At 43.1% G+C, this 17,099-nt stretch overlaps 1 protein-coding gene across 2 annotated transcripts in view; it reads left to right on the forward strand.

The window, feature by feature from the left end:
• LOC126251867 (supervillin) overlaps positions 1-17,099 on the forward strand; it is a 695,256-nt gene that overhangs the window by 448,829 nt on the left and 229,328 nt on the right. The window lies entirely within an intron of this gene.

Below are 17,099 nucleotides of genomic sequence, written 5' to 3' on the forward strand. Positions count from 1 at the left end.
CCCTTATCTACGGCCTTCTAGATCTCGTAGACAAACATAGCGAGCTGAGTGACACAAGATCTCGCTCTCGCGGAATCCATGTTGATAGATAAGAGATTTTAATGCTCCAAGGCGGTCATAATAAATAAACACAAAACGTGTTCCATACGTCCCCAAAGACTGACATCAGCAATACAGTCCTAAAGTTATAACAAAGAAATTACGGTTACATTACGGTTGCAAATATCATGCTCCTGGAACTTCAGCTAAGTCTGAAACTTCCACTAGAGCAAAATAGTTTTAAGCCGCTCATAGGGCGTTTAGCGTCTACGCAGTTTGTACGCAATAGCTTACGTTGTCTGTTGTTGAATTTTTGCTCATATAATACGACTGAAGAGCAGAGATTACTGTCCGTTAATTTAACTGGCTGTCTTGTTTCTTGCCCATATTTTTCTCTTCTTCCCTATGGACGGAGATGGGAAGTTAAAGAGCGGTAGATAAAGATCTGCGCTAATGATTTTTTTCCTTGTAGGTCAGCAATGCACGTAATCACTGGAAGCTTCTTGTGGCGATAACTTGGCCCGACTCGGGAAGGCGTGAAATGAAAGCACGGGCTAGGCAGAATGGCTGGAGCCGTACGGGTCAAGGGAACAAAAGCAAAAATTACTCTGCTTGCGTCAAGATGAGGTCGCCACACACCAGCTTCAAGGTTGCGCATGCGCAAAACTTTACTCCGCGATCCCAGTTTCTCGTTGGAGCCGGCGACTGGAGCGAGTTACCCGCTTTACAACGGAAGGGTACTTTTATGGTTGGCACTGCAATCTGCAGGTTAGCAGTGTGCGTTTAACAGACCGAAGCTTCTGAATATGCAAGTAACCTCATCGCCGCAGTTATTTAAAATCTCCACATACCGTTTTCTCAGTACTTTCACGTTTTCGACCACGCATACACGGGAGTTTTAAATCAATTACGTTTGTGTGGAGCGTAATAACTATTTCATATAGAACGGGAAACATGGTACCTCCAAAGAAGTTGTTTGTAGTCTTTGCTATAGTACACGCCCTAACTGCATGAAACGTATCTGGTGAGATATTCGGAATATTCTGTGTTCTCTAGTCATGGTATACAAGCGTAGCTTCCGGTCGCATGAGTCAGTTTCAACGAAGTGTTTGACAGCGACAGCGACCGCGCCGTGATGTGAAGTAAAATTCAACCTTGCTGTAACTAATGGAATATACATTCTGACTGGTACCACTAATGTCTGCCAGCAGCACAACGCGAAACGTTTTGATTTCTCCATAAGAACACTTAACAAAAGAAAAAGACGTTTCATAAACTGAATTGTCTAGGAACCATTTGTTATGTTCGTAACGCTGAAATTATCTATTTGTTCGGTTCATGTTTGAGTAGATAGAATACAAGAGGAATTTTGATTCTTGAAAATGCTCCTCAATAGCTTCAAGAAATAGGAAGCACAGAGTCACGTATTTTGTTTGATTTGTTCGTCAGTAGCCTAATGAAACATGCCACGCAATTGTTGATATCACTCCTTGAAAGAAAAATTCGCTTCATTTGCTGAACGTAGTTGTAATTTCGCAGGACAACGGTAGGGGAAACGCAATGACAGATGCATGCTTCTCACGTGACACAAGCAGCGTAGAAAACGTTTTCAGCGCATTCTAAGTCGTTTCCGCTGTACGCTTGCCAGGTAACCTACTATTTGATCTCTTGGCAAATCGGGAAATATACTTACTCATCTTGTAGCTCAGATGAATGTGGAAGAATGCTAAGCTAAGGAAAAGTTTCGCTCCAGGAAGCGGTACAAAGGTCGCTGATGGATGGTATTGACACAAAAATTCGATTTAACTATCCAGTTCCAAAGCTTCTAAGAGGAAAAATACAGTATCATAATGCGCAGTTAACGTCAACAGCTGAAGCGCGAAACGGTGTGGGCTGTGTTGTGACTAGAGTACAGGAGGAGGGTGCACTTTCATTCAGGGAACTTCGTAGTAAATCTTATCAGACGAATTACTTGTACAAAAACAGCGAGCATTTGAACTGGACAAAAACGTTTCCTTTCTACTTAAATATTCAATATAGAGGCCAGCGCTTCACTTGTAACCAAAAACAGAGAGAGAAAAAAACAAACAAACTTGAGGCACGGGAGTGAAAAAGTAATCTATACTAATATTAGAAGTGCGAAAGTTAACGACTAAACAGCTGAACCAAATTTGATGAAATTTGGTATGGAAATAGCTTGAGCGCTGAGTAAGAGCATAGGCTACTTTAAAAAGTGTGCACCACAAGGTATTTATTAATTTGAAGAATACAGTACAAGATATGGAATAGTAACTATTCTTTGAAAAAGCTGTTTACTCTTTGACTTTTGAACTTCGTCATAATTGTGAACATGCATTTATTGTTTGATCTGTTCTATATAATACGCTTCATTGTAATAAATACAATACTTCTATAATTCTCAACGTGTTTAGTCCGTACTTCTATTCTAATATCAGTCATAAGCCTGTCGCATTTTAACTACATATAGTCACGCGTCCCATAGCTTCTGAAACGCTTGAACACTCACTGTGACGTCATTTAAAATGCTGTACGACAGACACACACACACACACACACACACACACACACACACACACACGTCGTGCCCTTACATGTAGAACGTGGGACGCCTTTAGTGAGGCTGCGTTTATTTATGATATGCAAGCGCAGTCACGGGCAACAGACAGAAGCCTGAGGGCCGCTGACGTTATTCCACGTAGAAACGTTATAAAATTCGTGCTGAATCGATCTACAAATTATTCAATTTCTATCTTCGTCAGTTTAACGCCATTTAATAATTTTAAGAAGTCCACGTTTTAGTACCATCAACATCACTCATCATGCAAAAATACTGATAAGTGTCAACAGCTCGTGGTTTTTGAATGGCGTTGCTGGCCCGTGATCACAGGATCATGGATTCGACTCCCAGTCGAGACGGCATCGACGCGCAAGTCACCGAATTCGCGTCAAATAAAAAGACTTGCATCAAGTGCTGAACATCCCGAATGTGGTCTCCGTGCCAGTAAAGCCATTCGCACATTTCATTTCGTTTTACTGATACGCAAGCGCAGCTGCCCGTAACAGCTAGTAATAAATAGGATGCGAGAGCTCGCCATGATGTTACGTACAGTGCTTCCATCAGTAATGCACTTCGCTGCTCATCAACAGTTTGTTGATTGCGCACGCGGGCACGTACACACGCACTCGCACTTTTTTTGTGATAATGAGGTTTACCTCGATTCAAAGCATTGGATATTTTGAGCGCGCGCGCTCTCTCAATTTGAAATCCTGGCCAAGAATCTGTTTCACCCTTTTGTGCACAACCACTAACGTGTTATTCAGTCATATGTCATGTGGTTAGAATAGTCCATAATGTTTCAGCGATGAAGTTGATTCATTCAGAGAGACTAAATGAGGGCACTTCTCGGCTCATATATTAGTGCCAGTAATTTACAGTGGTGAGCCAAACATTATAACCACCTGCTTAATAGCTTGATTGTCCGTCTTCCCTCTGGAAAATTCTCAAACTCATATTATTCTTGGGAACGAAAGCTGACTAAAACCCGAAGTAAAAAGCTTTGAGACACTTAGCGAGTCTTGGAATGTTCATCGGAATAGCAGATTACACGCCATACGAGGGGTAGCAGTCGACGAAAATATTCTCTCTACTGAGGCTCAAATTGTATGTGATAGTGAAATTATATGGTCGCGCATAACAGGTCTAGGTGGGACCAAGTTAACTGTTGGATGTTTTTACGAACAAACTCCGCTGTGACAGTTCTAGAGTCATTCAAAGAAAGCCTATGGTCAGTTGTGCATAAATACTCAGATCATGCAATACTAGTTGGTGGTGACTTTAACCTACCGAGTATAGACTGGGACGTGTTATTGATTCATTACAGGGGGTTCAGTCAGTCAGTCTTGTGAAGTACATTTGAACACGTTTTCCGAAAACTGTCTGGAGTAGCTAGTTCGGCAGCTGATATGCAATGAAAATATTTTGGACCTTGTAGCTACAAACAGGCCGGACCTTACCTATGGCGTCATAGATACGGGGATTATTCATCATGATGTCATCATAGCGACTATGATTGCGAAAGTTAATAAATCATTCAAGAGGGCTAGGAGAGTGTTTCTGCTAGAAAGAGCAGAAATCAGTTGTTAATATCTTAGACAATGAACTACAATCATTTAGTGCTAGAATTATGGCCATAGAGGAATTATAGGCCACGTTTAAACAGATTGTGAATCATGCTCTGGGCAAGTATGTGCCTAGTAAGTGGATTAAGGATGGAAGAGACGCATCGTGGTTCAATAACGAAATACGGAAAATGCTGAGGAACCAAAGGCTGTTGCACTCTCGGTTTGAAAGAGGACGGGAAAACGACGACGGGCAAAGATAAGTAGAGATTCGTGCGTCTCTGAAAAGATCTATGCGCGAAGCGTACAACAGCTACCACCGTCATGTCTTACCTAAAGATCTGGCGGAGAACCCGAAAAAATACTGGTCCTACGTAAAATCGATAAGCGGGTCTAAGGCTGCCATTCAGTCACTCGTAGACTAGTCTGGTTGGACAGCAGAAGATAGCAAAGGAAGGCCAAAGTTTTAAACTCTACGTTTAAGAAATCGTTCATGCAGGAGAACCATACAAACGTACCGTCGTTTGACCATCGCATACAGCCCCGTAAGGATGACATAGTGATAAGCATTTCTGGTGTAGAGAAGCAACTGAAAGAGTTGAAAACAAATAAGGATCCTCGGATAAAAAGAGTACTCTCCGTCATTGGCCTTTACTTAGTTTGCATTTATGGCGAATCGCTCGACCAGTTCAAAGTGCCACATGACTCGAAAAAAGCGCAGGTGACTCCTGAATATAAGAAGGGTAAAAGAACGGATTCGCAAAACTGCAGACCAATATCCTTAACATATGTTTGCTGTAGAATTCTAGAGCATATTCTGAGTTCGAATATAATTGCTTTGCTAGTGACCGAAAAGCTCTTGTCCACGAATCAGCACGGCTTTAGAAAGCATCGCTCATGCGAATCCCAGCTTGCTCTTTACTTACATGATATGGATGAAGGGCAACCGGCTGATTCCGTATTTCTAGATTTCCGAAAAAGGGTTCGACACTACCCCACAGCAGACTGTTAATGAAGGTCCGTGCATACGGAATAGGCTCCCAGACATGTGTCTGGCTCGACGACTTCTTAACTAATAGAACCCAGTGTGTTGTCCTCGACGTCTAATGACTAGTGAGGTCGCTGATATGGAGTACCTGACAGTAGGTGGCAGCACAGTGCACCTAATATGAAAAACATATATTTTTGGGGGTGTCCGAATACTTTCGATCAAATAGTGTATGTTGGCTCATGAGTGTCTCGTCTTAGAAAGTGGAAAACTGGTAGATTTAGGACTAGTGTGGGGTTGGAAGATCAGTTAAGCTGAGTGGATAGTGTCTTAAAAGGAGGGTAACAGGTAAATATCAACAGAAGTAAAAGAAGAGTAATGGAATGTAGTAAAATTAAATCGGGCGATGCTGAGAGTTTTGGATTAGGAGATGAAACACTTATAGTAGTACACGAATTTTGCTGTTTGCACAGCAAAATAACTGACTGCGGTCCAAGCGGAGAGAGTATAAAATAAAGCCTTACAACATCAAGCAAATTATTTCTGAAAAAATGAGGCCAGGTGCGAGTAGGACTCTCGCGATGAGGAGTCCGTACGAAATTAATTATTTATATAGACAATTCATTCCGGAAATCCAGAATATCGACTATTTTTGGCTGTTATCGACATTTATACTAGCAAGATATCGGTCCCAGGGATTCCAACACTTGGCAGAATGTTTTTGATTTGAAGTTTGACATCGGTTAACAAGTGACAAAAGAAGTATTTTTTGTGTGATGTAGTTACAAGTTAAGAATTATCGGATTTTCCCCTTTACATTTACTGTGAAAGCTTGCTTCTTGCCCAGTTTCATGATTCTAAGCCAACAGGAAGTACCTTGTAGTTGTAGGTTTTGCTGTGCAAGTTTGAGATTATCAAACTACGTAACATAAATGGCCGTACCTTTGGTTGCATTAACTTAGCTTACACACCGCTGAGGCCCTGTAAACCTTAGCATGTGACACCAATTTGAACGTGGTACGTCTATCCGTTCCGGGAGAAAAAGTATGTTAACAGATTGACGGACGGGTGGACAGACAGTCAGATAGCAAATGTCAGATTTTTTTCGTGCGATATAATTATAAATATACGCTTTTCGGATTTTTTCCTTTGGTTGCACTGTCAAACCTTGATTCTTGTCCAATTTTTTGATTACAGCCAATGGGAAGTACGCTACAGGCTTTGATTGGTGAGTTTGCGAGTGTCAAAGTATGCGACGTAAGTGGTAGTATGCGTTGACTGCGTTGACTTAGAAGCTTCAACTTTTACCCCGCCAAGGGAACGTAGGCCTTTCGTATGTGACGTGGTACGTCTATCCGTTCCTGAGAAAAAGGGTTTTTAACAGTCGCACAGACAGACAGACAGACAGACAGAGGGACCGGCGGACGGACTGACTCTTTGAGGTTTCCGTTTTTACCGTTTGAGGTACACCACCCTATAAAGAGAAGTTTATTAGCATCGAATACGAATTAAAATGTTACAAAGAGTTTTCTGAAGATACAAGTAGTGTAGTCTTGTAGGAAAAAGAAACTCTACCGGCGAGGAGAGAACAGAACAGGGGCTTTCGAAATGTGGTACAGAAGAATGCTGAAGAGTAGGCGCTTTTAAAATGAACGCTTTCACGTCCGTATGTCTTAGACGCTGATAAATCTTCATGTTTGTATGGTTGTGATTCATCTACTATTTACGGCGTAACTTGACTAAAAGAAGGGATCGCTTGATAGGACACACCCTCATGCATAAAGGAATCGCAGTTTGGTAATGCAAGGAAGTGTGGTGTATAGAAATTGTAGAACTTGACCACAGTAAGCAGTTTCAAATGGATGTAGGTTGCAGTAGATGTGCAAAACTGAAAAGGCTTGCACTGCCTAGACTAGCAGGGAGAGTTGCATTAAACAAGTTTTCGGAAGGAGAAGAAACAACGATCCGAACAATGTACCTGAAACGTAAGTCGTAGGTTTCCCACGAGCTTTATCGTCGGCTTTCATATGGCTTCCCTGTTTCTGAGAAGTGAAAAGCTGCAGCGATGAAGAGGGGGGGGGGGGGGGGGGAGCATTTGGCCATATTTCTGTGGCGGATAAAAGTCTCATTGGCGTCGGCCACAGGCGTTCTCGTTATTGTCACGGGCGCGAGTGTGTGTGTTTAATGGCCCGTGACTGCGGCGATAGTGCTTCATTGTTTCTGCTCCGAGCTGTCGAGAGAAAAAAGCGCGAGGTAATTCGCAGCACATGCCATTTCCTGCGGCTGGGGGTAGGCGAGCAGGGGCGACGAGCCCCCGGGCAAATGGCTCACGGCGAGAGGGCGCACTGTGCTGGGGTAGGTTCGCTCAGCGCTGCAGGGGAGGCCTGCCCGTGCCTCTGACAGCAAGTGCGCGCTACAGGGTGGCTCGAGGGTGTGCCCTCTGCTCAGCTGAGGGGGGGCACTATTGATACTGCGGTCAGCTGCCGCCCTTCATTCATTCGTTGTGCATCTTGTTTGACACTAGTGATGGGAAAAACCGATCAGTTAAAACCGGTACCGGTATTTTAGTTCTCAATAACGGGTATTTTTCGGCATTTGTTTGGTCTCGGTTATAACAGTTGCTTTTAGTTTTTGCTAAAACCGAACGAGAAAACCGAAATATCAGTTAGCCATAGCAGCAGTGCTAAAGTTTTTTGGGTTTTAAATAATCCTTTTTCAAAGAACGAGTAAGTTTTATTCGTAAAATTTCCGTTGGTTTGAAATATTGCCTTGTTGCAGAATAGGGGAAAAGCTGCCAGTGATTTTACTGACAATGCCGACAGAAACGAGTAACAAACACATGGCGTAAGTATTTTAACAGTAGTTCAAAATGGCTCTAAGCACTATGGGACTTAACATCTGAGGTCATCAGTCCCCTAAACTTAGAACTGCTTAAACCTGACTAACCTAAGGACATCACACACATCCATGCCCGAGGCAGGATTCGAACCTGCGACCCTAGCAGCAGCGCGGTTCCGGACTGAAGCGCCTAGAACCGCTCCGTCACAGCGGCCGGCTTTATATCAGTGCTGAGACAATAATGTACCCTTTCATGGCCTACTGGATGGTACGCGTGTACATGCAGTGTGCGACATTTGCCCCATCTGGTCTGTGTGGTAGTTTCTCACTGTAGTCGCCGGACATTAGTTCTGGGAACTATTTTAGGTGATGTGGTATCAATGAAATATACAGCCCAATTTGCTTTAAAAGATTAAGAACAGAATGAGCCACAACAAACTTGCAACATTATATAAGGAAAAAACCTGAAACTCAGCAGTTCATTCATTGTTTACAATAAAAATAGAAAGTAGCTGATTTGTTGCCTGTGTCTGTGTACTATGCCTTAATCTGCTTATAGCTTTTGAAAGCAAATTAACATGAAAAATAGAGTTCTACAACCTCAGATTTCACCGTACAGTGCTGACTATTCGTAATACCCAAAATAATAGTATGATCCTCCATCACAACATCATTTTTGAGCAGCTTCAAAAAATTAGAATCAATAGGATAATACTGGTAGTTTTTTGTAGTATTCAACACCTTATCACTTCTAGAGAAAAGCAGCTAACGTCGACGGACAAAGTTTTCTTTTATTTGCCTTTTGCTTTTGTGTATCTCAAAATCGAGGGAGTCAAAATTTTTCAGTCTTCGTTCGATTTGTACGTTTATTACAGGAAATAACACGAATAAAAAAGCTAAAATCGGACTATTTCTGAAACCAGTACTATAGCGGTTTTAACACTCGGGTTAAAATGGAGTTGAAAAAAAAAAATAGATGTAACCGAAAACCGGTTGTTTCTCACGGAAAAAAGCTTTCATTCACAGTCACACTTTTTATGTTCTGAAGTGGCTATCGGTTTCAGTACCATGAACTGTCAGAATTAATAACTGCGTCGCATGAGCAGCAACGGCAGTCTAAGTGACCACCTGGCGACGGGAGTGGGAGGGGGAGGGGGGGGGGGTTGCTCGCTAGATCCCCATTTCACGTAATATTTCGTAACAAGATTCCATGTGTAGTTTTATTCTCATCTTGCATTTTTTAAATATTTTGTACCTTCTTCTATTTAATACACGCATCAAAAAAATGTTTTGCATCACTCCAGTTCCGAGGGTTCCGGAACCTGCCCAGAAAATTGGAACAGAGATCAATATAAACATCACGTCCGACCTTTCTATTGCTCATGAAAACTACACATTGCATGTTGTACCACCATACGGCGAGACCTTCAGAGGTGGTGGTCCAGATTGCTGTACACACCGGTACATCTAACACCCAGTAGCACGTCCTCTTGCATTGATGCACGCCTGTATTCGTCGTGGCGTACTATCCACAAGTTCATCAAGGCACTATTGGTCCAGGTTGTCACACTCGTCAACGGCAATTCGGCCTAGATCCCTCAATCTATCCCAGGCATGTTCAATAGGGTTCATGTCTGGAGAAGATTCTGGGCACTCTAGTCTAGCGATGTCGTTATCCTGAAGGAAGTCATTCACAAGATGTGCACGATGGAGGCGCGAATTGTCGTCCCTGAAGACTAATACCCCACGAATATGCTGCCGATATGGTTGCACTATCTGTCGGAGGATGGCATTCACGTATCGTACAGCCGTTACGGCGCCTTCCATGACCACCAGCGGCGTACGCTGGCCCCAAATAACGCCACTCCAAAACAGCAGAGAACCTCCACCTTGCTCCACTAGCTGCACAATGTGTCTAAGGCGTTCAGCCTAACCGGGTTGCCTCCAAACACGTCTCCGACAATTGTCTGGCTGAAGGCATTTGCGACACTCATCGGTGAAGAGAACGTGATGCCAATCCTGAACGGTCCATGTGGCATGTTGTTGGGCCCATCTGTAACGCGCTGCAAGGTGTCGTGGTTGCGAAGATGGACCTCGCTATGGACGTTGGGAGTGAAGTTGCTCATCATGCAGCCTATTTCCCACAGTTTGATTCGTAACACGACGTCCTGTGGCTGCACGGAAAGCATTATTCAACACGATGGCATTGTTGTCAGGGTTCCTCCGAGCCATAATCCGTTGGTAGCGGTCATCCACTGCAATATTAGCCCTTGTCCGGCGTGAGCGAGTTATTTCAGCCACAATTCCTGTCTCTCTGTATCTCCTCCATGTCTGAACAACATCGCTTTGGTTCACTTCGAGACGCCTGGACACTTCCCTTGTTGAGAGCCCTTCCTGTCACAAAGTAACAATGCGGACGCGATCGATCCGCGGTATTGACCGTCTAGGCATGGTTGACTACAGACAACACGAGCCGTGTACCTCCTCCCTGACGGAATGACTGTAACCGATCGGCTGCCGGAGCCCCTCCGTCTAATAGGCAGGCGCTGCTCATGCATGGTTGTTTACATCTTTGGGCGGGCTTAGTGACATCTCTGAACAGTCAAAGGGACTGTGTCTGTGATACAATATCTACAGTCAACATCTGTCTTCAGGAGTTCTGAGAACCAGGGTGATGCAAAACTTTTTTTGATGTGTGTAGTAATTTAGTATTTTTGTCTCTCTTAGATTTTTTTAGTTCTGATGACTCATCTGAATCCACACTGGTGAACTTTCAGGTGCACTAAATGCCATCAGAACAACTATAAATAAAAAGTACCTTCCAAAAAAGATCGCGTACATCAATTTAACGATATCAAATTTCATTTCGTATCTCTTATATGGTGACTCCTTTTATCTCTGTACATGGACGGGTCTCCGTTGTTACTTCCGGCGGCAGTCAGCGTCTACAAGGAGTGGTCAAAATTATGGAAACATAAAAAAATGGCTCTGAGCACTATGGGACTTAACATCTATAGTCATCAGTTCCCTAGAACTTAGAACTACTTAAACCTAACTAACCTAAGGACAGCACACGACACCCAGTCATCTCGAGGCAGAGAAAATGGAAAAATCAAACAGACAACCATATCTAATACGGTGCACAAAAACCATTCTCCTTAAAATAGCCTTGAGTCATTTCGGAACGGATAAATACAGGTCCTAGATGGTTTTTAAGGAAATATTATACCGTTCTTCCTGCAAAATAGTAGCAAGTTTAGATAACGATGATGGAGGTAGCTAGCTATCACACACCCTTCCCTCAAAAGTAGACTACAAAGGCTCAACAATATTGATGTTGACTGTGGTGGCCAAGGTTTTTCGTGCTCACGAAACCAGTCCCGGATGATGCGAGCTGTGGGAAGAGGGGCCCTGTCGTCTCGGAACACAGCATCACCAATGAGGAACAACACTGTACCAGGGAATGGATCTCGTCAGCCAAACTGGGCACATAATCCTTTACAGTAAAGCGAACTTGCGGAATAGCCGTGGGGCTCATGGAATACCACGATATGACAGCCCAAATCATCACCGAACCTCCGCAATGTTACATACTTGGGACGTAAATTCGGCCAGAAGTTGGGAACAGTGGGCAATTGCCGGCCGAAGTGGCCGTGCGGTTAAAGGCGCTGCAGTCTGGAACCGCAAGACCGCTACGGTCGCAGGTTCGAATCCTGCCTCGGGCATGGATGTTTGTGATGTCCTTAGGTTAGTTAGGTTTAACTAGTTCTAAGTTCTAGGGGACTAATGACCTCAGCAGTTGAGTCCCATAGTGCTCAGAACCATTTGAACCATTTTGAACCAGTGGGCAACAAGGCTCATCCGACCAAATGGTTTTATCCATTGTTCCAAAATCGAGTTTTTATGGTTTCGGCACCACGTTTTCTTGTTACGGGCATTTGCATCACTGTTGAGTGGTTTTGGAATTCTAGCTCGCCGTGCATTTCCCTGCTTATCGAGTTCCCTTCGTGTTGTTTTGACGCTGACAGGGTTCGCGACTGTGACATTCAGTTCTGCAGTGGCTTTTGCTGTCGTCATCTTATTTTTCGTCATAACCCTCATCACTGATCATCCGAAACGTTCACTGAACACACACTTTCGTCCCCATTGTGACTTAGGCTTCCTCTGTAGGCAGTGTAAATCTTCGATACAGTGACGCTTGGAACATAAGACATTTCAGCTCCTTTGGTTACCGAACCATCCACCACACAAGCACTAACAATTTGCCCATGTCAGAATTTACGTAGTTCCGACGTAAAGCACTTAATACATTACAGAACACTGTTCTGGTTAGGGCTGAAACTTGCAAGGTGTTGAGGACATTGCACAGGTCCCGTTCGTGGTCTGCTACATGGAAGGGTCTCCATTGTCACTTCCGGCGGCAGTCAGCGTCTACAAGGACTGGTCAAAATGCAGGTTTGGCTAGCATCTGCTTTCATGTCCAAGCTTGCATTTCTGGGCTTGTTTCCATAGTTTTGTCCCTCGTCTGTATTTAATCTTCCCCATGAACTATGGACCTTGCCGTTGGTGGGGAGACTTGCGTGCCTCAGGGATACAAATGGCCGTACCGTAGGTGCAACCACAACGGAGGGGTATCTGTTGAGAGGCCAGACAAACGTGTGGTTCCTGAAGAGGGGCAGCAGCCTTTTCAGTAGTTGCAGGGGCAACAGTCTGGATGATTGACTGACCTGGCCTTGCAACATTAACCAAAACGGCCTTGCTGTGCTGGTACTGCGAACGGCTGAAAGCAAGGGGAAACTACGACCGTAATTTTTCGCGAGGGCATGCAGCTTTACTGTATGGATGAATGATGATGGCGTCCTCTTGGGTAAAATATTCCGGAGGTAAAATAGTCCCCCATTCGGATCTCCGGGCGGGGACTACTCAAGAGGACGTCGTTATCAGGAGAAAGAAAACTGCCGTTCTACGGATCGGAGCGTGGAATGTCAGATCCCTTAATCGGGCAGGTAGGTTAGAAAATTTAAAAAGGGAAATGGATAGGTTAAAGTTAGATATAGTGGGAATTAGTGAAGTTCGGTGGCAGGAGGAACAAGACTTTTGGTCAGATGAATACAGTGTTATAAACACAAAATCAAATAGGGGTAATGCAGGAGTAGGTTTAATAATGAATAAAAAAATAGGAGTGCGGGTAAGCTACTACAAACAGCATAGTGAACGCATTATTGTGGCCAAGATAGACACGAAGCCCACGCCTACTACAGTAGTACAAGTTTTTATGCCAACTAGCTCTGCAGATGATGAAGAAACTGAAGAAATGTATGGTGAGATAAAAGAAATTATTCAGGTAGTGAAGGGAGACAAAAATTTAATAGTCATGGGTGACAGTAGGAAAAGGGAGAGAAGGAAACATAGTAGGTGAATATGGAGTGGGGCTAAGAAATGAAAGAGGAAGCCGCCTGGTAGAGTTTTGCACAGAGCATAACTTAATCATAGGTAACACTTGGATCAACAATCATGAAAGAAGGTTGTATACATGGAAGAATCCTGGAGATACTAGAAGGTATCAGATAGATTATATAATGGTAAGACAGAGATTTAGGAAGCAGGTTTTAAATTGTAAGACATTTCCAGGGGCAGATGTGGACTCTGACCACAATCTATTGGTTATGAACTGTAGATTAAAACTGAAGAAACTGCAAAAAGGTGGGAATTTAAGGAGATGGGACCTGGATAAACTGAAAGAACCAGAGGTTGTAGAGAGTTTCAGGGAGAGCATAAGGGAACAATTGACAGGAATGGGGGAAAGAAATACAGTAGAAGAAGAATGGATAGCTCTGAGGGATGAAGTAGTGAAGGCAGCAGAGGATCAAGTAGGTAAAAAGACGAGGGTTAATAGAAATCCTTGGGTAACAGAAGAAATATTGAATTTAATTGATGAAAGGAGAAAATATAAAAATGCAGTAAATGAAGCAGGCAACAAGGAATACAAACGTCTCAAAAATGAGATTGACAGGAAGTGCACAATGGCTAAGCAGGGATGGCTAGAGGACAAATGTAAGGATGTAGAGGCTTATCCCACTAGGGGTAAGATAGATACTGCCTACAGGAAAATTAAGGAGACCTTTGGAGAAAAGAGAACCACTTGCATCAATATCAAGAGCTCAGATGGAAACCCAGTTCTAAGCAAAGAAGGGAAAGCAGAAAGATGGAAGGAGTATATGGAGGGTCTATACAGGGGCGATGTACTTGAGGACAATATTATGGAAATGGAAGAGGATGTAGATGAATATAAAATGGGAGATACGATACTGCGTGAAGAGTTTGACAGAGCACTGAAAGACCTGAGTCAAAACAAGGCCCCGGGAGTAGACAACATTCCATTAGAACTACTGATGGCCTTGGGAGAGCCAGTCCTGACAAAACTCTACCATCTGGTGAGCAAGATGGATGAGACAGGCGAAATACCCTCAGACTTCAAGAAGAATATAATAATTCCAATCCCAAAGAAAGCAGGTGTTTACAGATGTGAAAATTATCGAACTATCAGTTTAATAAGTCACAGCTGCAAAATACTAACGTGAATTCTTTACAGACGAATGGAAAAACTAGTAGAAGCCGACCTCGTTGAAGATCAGTTTGGATTCCGTAGAAATATTGGAACACATGAGGCAATACTGACCTTACGACTTATCTTAGAAGAAAGATTAAGGAAAGGCAAACCTACGTTTCTAGCATTTGTAGACTTAGAGAAAGCTATTGACAATGCTAACTGGAATACTCTCTTTCAAATTTTGAAGGTGGCAGGGGTAAAATACAGGGAGCGAAAGGATATTTACAATTTGTACAGAAACCAGATGGCAGTTATAAGAGTCGAGGGGCATGAAAGGGAAGCAGTGGTTGGGAAGGGAGTGAGACGGGGTTGTAGCCTCTCCCCGATGTTATTCAATCTCTATATTGAGCAAGCAGTAAAGGAAACAAAAGAAAAATTCGGAGTAGGTATTAAAATCCATGGAGAAGAAATAAAAACTTTGAGGTTCGCCGATGACATTGTAATTCTATCAGACAGCAAAGGACTTGGAAGAGCAGTTGAATGGAATGGACAGTGTCTTGAAAGGAGGATATAAGATGAACATCAACAAAAGCAAACGAGGAGAATGGAATGTAGTCGAATTAAGTCGGGTGATGCTGAGGGAATTAGATTAGGAAATGAGACGCTTAAAGTAGTAAATGAGTTTTGCTATTTGGGGAGCTAAATAACTGATGATGGTCGAAGTAGAGAGGATATAAAATGTAGACTGGCAATGGCAAGGAAAGCGTTTCTGAAGAAGAGAAATTCGTTAACATCGAGTATAGATTTAAATGTCAGGAAGTCATTTCTGAGAGTATTTGTATGGAGTGTAGCCATGTATGGAAGTGAAACATGGACGATAAATAGTTCGGACAAGAAGGGAATAGAAGCTTTTGAAATGTGGTGCTGCAGAATAATGCTGAAGAGTAGATGGGTAGATCACATAACTAATGAGGAGGTATTGAATAGAATTGGGGAGAAGAGGAATTTGTGGCACAACTTGACAAAAAGAAGAGACCGGTTAGTAGGACATGTTCTGAGGCATCAAGGGATCATCAATTTAGTATTGGAGGGCATCGTGGAGGGTAAAAATCGTAGGGGGAGACCAAGAGATGAATACACCAAGCAAATTCAGAAGGATGTAGGTTGCAGTAGGTACTGGGAGATGAAGAATTTTTCACAAGATAGAGTAGCATGGAGAGCTGCATCAAACCAGTCTCAGGACTGAAGACCACAACACAACAACAACACAACGTTAACACACACTAAAAAGATGACAATATTTTCTTGTATCTGTACCGTATGTACATTAATTTAAACCGTTAACTGTTCCTATTCGTGTTTCGCGCTAATTAACAATAAAGTTGCTACTGGCTGACTACATCATGTGTCTGTCCTACGCTCTGAATATCTGTCAGTCATTGCCTGGTGAGATCACATGACGTGAGCTAGGAATAACTGGCAAAAGTGCATCGCTATCTCGATCTCAGTGCTTGGGAAGGTACCATGCTGTATTCGGTGCAATTCGTATTGGTACTACTGTAATACGAAAACTTGCAGTGTACCTGTTGCTGTGCATCAAAGATCTTTCCCAAACGCGCTGTCTTTTTGCTAGGTATCATTTCCTAGTGTGTCGGGATGTTCTGTGCCAGTGTATAAAATCTTTGTATTTCAAAGGATTGATAGCTTTTATAGCTACAAGGAAAAGCAGAAGGGTGATTCAAATGAAAGTCTTAAAAGTGCTATAATGTTTTTAATTGTAGCAATGAACATAAAGTTGACATGCCATTTTTCAACATAGCCTCCCTGAAGTTGAATATACGTATTCCACCACTTCAGAAGTGCATAGATACCATGATGAAAGAATTCTTTTGATTGTGTGTGTAGGCAGTCTCACAGCACTGTTTCCACCTCTCCATTGCTTCTGAAATGCCTGCCTCCCGCTGCACGTTTGAGTATGCCGAACAAATGAACATCACTAGGAGCAAGGTCTAGTGAGTTAGGACGATGTACCAGAGTGAGTAAGGAGGATGTACCAAACATTCAGATTTAATTTCCTGAATAGTCTCAACTGTCTTATGGGCTGTTTGCAGTCAGGCGTTGTCATGCTGTTGCAATACTCTCAAAGTCAGAAGTTCTTGTCATTTACTCCTGCAGTTAACTTTCCAGCACGTTTGAATCAGAAGTCCTGGCTATTTTCACTCCCTTAGCCTTGTAATGCTCCAAAATCACTCTATTCACATCTCAGAAGAGAACTAACGGGACTTTTCCAGCAGACGGTCGAGTGCCGGCGATGAGCTGTGGTGTCGTACCTCGATTGTCCTTTTTTTCTGATGGTGGCTGTGGGCTTAAGTTCCACCGCCTGTAACAATTTTTCCCAGAAACGCGTCACTTTCGACATGGAAATGATGCAGAAGTTCTTCGCAGCCATCGACATGATGGTATTTCAGTTCGGCAGTCGAGTGATGTGGCATCCATCTTGCAGACCCATTACTGAAGCGCTGTACATTCTGAACAACGTTTTGC

Source organism: Schistocerca nitens, chromosome 4 (assembly GCF_023898315.1).
Source record: "Schistocerca nitens isolate TAMUIC-IGC-003100 chromosome 4, iqSchNite1.1, whole genome shotgun sequence".
Classification (NCBI taxonomy): Eukaryota; Metazoa; Arthropoda; class Insecta; order Orthoptera; family Acrididae; genus Schistocerca; species Schistocerca nitens.